General features: G+C 45.8%; 1 protein-coding gene across 1 annotated transcript in view; it reads right to left on the reverse strand.

Annotated features, from left to right (window-relative positions):
* The window catches only part of RNF144A (ring finger protein 144A), a 50363-nt gene extending 47639 nt beyond the window's left edge, over nt 1–2724 (reverse strand). The window contains exon 1 of the mRNA XM_018557719.1: nt 2655–2724. The gene's annotated coding sequence lies outside the window, so the exon portion shown is untranslated. The remainder of the gene's footprint in view (nt 1–2654) is intronic.
* Nucleotides 2725–2925: the final 201 nt, after the last annotated feature.

The raw sequence follows: 2925 nt of genomic DNA on the forward strand, positions 1-2925 counted from the left end.
GCAAGGGGGATGGAGGATAGAGACACCCACCGATGATGGGGGGCGTGGGGGGGCACCGAGAGTCACCCGGGGTCACGTAAACATTTCCTCTGGAGAAAAGGGGTCGCAAGTGGAAAAAGTTTAAGAAGGCCAGTTCTAGATGAGTGACTTGCAAAGGGAAGTCACCAAGAGCAACAAGATCTTCTGCAACCACTTAGACCAACCCTGCAGTTCTGTAGAACAATTTGTCCCTATTGGGAGAAGAGTAGGATGCATTCAGTAGTTTAGCTAAATAAATTGGACACGGCTGACACCATTCAGTCCACAAAAATACAATTTGGGCTTCATATATAAAAATGTCCTCGACTGGGTTAGCACTATCTAGGGATGCTAGTGCCATGTGAATGGAATCCACCCATCTACTGTATATGGCGGCAGAAGTGTTACTAATGAAGCCCTTTCCAAGATCCTATAGTGCCAGTATTTATTATTATGTAGCTTGCACTTACGAGTCCCATTGCTTCACCCTTAGCAGACTATTGGTGGAATCCTGTAGCCGACAACACGCAGCTATGTATGTGCTTTAGCACTATAGTTTGAGTACACTTCCAGAGGGAAGTTTTTTCAAGTTCTACGACCAGGGGACACCACCAGATGCAATCCTAGAAAGCACTTGTTTGGCAAAAGCAGCTAAAGACACTGAGAACCAACCACAAAAACAACTATCAGTGGGACAATCAACCATAGGCAGTGTACACAAGGCTGGACGAAGCACACAGTTCAATAACGTGTGGGCAAGTTGGAGCGCTGTTCCCATATCTGTCATCAGTATTCTTAAAGGAGAAGTATTGGGAGAGTAAAATGTATTCTTCCCAATACTTAGAGCCAGCGTGGTACACTGCAGATATGGGAAGTCGGCTCTATAGATCGAGAACTGAGTGATCACGAACCGCTGATCACTCAGCTCTCATGGTCTTCTCTCTGCAGAGGGTGGGGACTATCAGTTACTGCTCCCAGCAGGGATTCCCCCCTCTCCGTTCCTCCAGTGCTCATTGCAGGGACAGACAGGGGAGGGGCGGGCACAGCTGGCTCTGGCTCTAGAGAGGCAGAGCCAACTGTCAATCAGGCAGCGGGGTGGATCCCGTCAATATAGCTGGGATCCTTCATGGGTGCAGCCCGTACTCAGCAGAAGCCCATTATATGCTGAGTTTTGATTCTCCCATCCACACTAAGCAGTGTAGATGGAGAAACCTCCCCTGCCGGTCTATAAGTTCTGACAGCCGGCGCCTGTAGATGTCAGAATACCTGAACATACCTGCAGCTGATTGCCTGTAATCACCAATCGGCCGACAATTTGTGACCCAGCTACTGTGGCAACAGTCAGTTTAACAATCGACTTTTGTTGGAGTGATGGTAACAGGGCCAACCACAGACCCGCAAGACTTGGCTTTAGGCTGCACATAGACATCAGATAGCAGTCTGAACAAACAGATCTGCATTCAAGAAAAATCACTCATATGGGAAGTCTATATTAGACAAAAAAAACAAAACTGAAAAGGTTTGTCTAATTTCCATCACATGAATTATCTTTTCACATCTTACTAAACTCAGCAGTTAAATCTTAAAAATACATTCAAGTAACTTAACTATTAACAAAAATGTATCTTATTTGTGTATCATCCAGCTTTAGATCCTCAAATCATCTCTGAATCCATGTTGACACTGTCCTTCCTTCTGGAAGGGGGCTACTTTTGTTCCTCATTGTCCCTGTGTGTGTTGTAAAGTAGTCACCGCTCCAAGCTCGCTCCTGTGATGGACTACAATCTCATGTTTAGTTTACTAATTTATATTGAGATTGTAGTCCATCACAGGAGTGAGCTTGGAGCGGTGACTACTTTACAACACACACAGGGACCATGGGGAACAAGTAGCCACCCTCCAGAAGGAAGGACAGTGTCGGCACCAATTCAGAGATGAAACAGCCGAGTGATACACAAATAAAATACATTTTTATTGACAATTAAAGTATTTGAATGCATTTTTAAAACTCTTAAATCTTGTGTGTAACTGTGTCTCCTGAGTATAACTCCTGAGTTTAGATTGTACAGAGCACACACGCTCATCTCCTGTCCCTGCAAGCATCAGTTTTTATTATTATTATTATTCAGTATTTATATATAGTGCCAACAATGTACAAGATATGAGGAGCCAGTAGAGTTCCAATAAGAAGAGGGTTAGAAGGACTTAGCTGGCTCCTGTCTGTGTTCTTTGAATAAACAAATAAAAGAATATTGTGTTTCTCGGTTTTTGTTTCCATTCCTCAATGTATCAGAAAGCTACTGTTAATGGAAACATTGTTGGCACAGAAGGATGGACATACAGAAGATCTCTCCCTAGTTTAGTGACCTCTGTCCTCCTGAACAATGCCAGAAGTGGAAAGATTCTGGATCGGTGCCCTATTGTAACCCACAAACCTAAATCCCCCTCCTAGTAGTCACCCCAACACTATCCATATACATTCTGAGCTTGTTCCAGATACTGCTTCCTCCTTCTTCTATGAATCTCTAAGCAGAGCACACAGTAATGGTCATGTCCTGGCCATGTCCAGGTCATGCCCCCCACCCCCTGCTGTGCCCTCCTGCCATGCACCCCAATGACCCCCCCTTTAGTGTCACCTCTGATCGCTCCTCTCTGTACAATGCCAGGCGTTGTCACGATCTCCCCCAAGGCTTGCTCCTGTGTTGACAGCCCGGACTCTGTGGCTGCCCTCCCTCTTCCTTTTTATCTGGTGACCTCAGCAGCGCAGCCTCTGAAGGAGGGGAGAGGGTCCGGTCTTCGAACTGATCACAGGAGGGGGGGGGGCATGATCCGATCACAATCACAGCAAGACCTGGTACAGATGCACACAACAGAAGCAATACAGAACGGATTCCGTCTCACTTTCAG

The sequence above is a fragment of the Nanorana parkeri genome, unplaced genomic scaffold, assembly GCF_000935625.1.
Source record: "Nanorana parkeri isolate BGI_ZX_2015 unplaced genomic scaffold, ASM93562v1 scaffold298, whole genome shotgun sequence".
NCBI classification, from domain to species: domain Eukaryota; kingdom Metazoa; phylum Chordata; class Amphibia; order Anura; family Dicroglossidae; genus Nanorana; species Nanorana parkeri.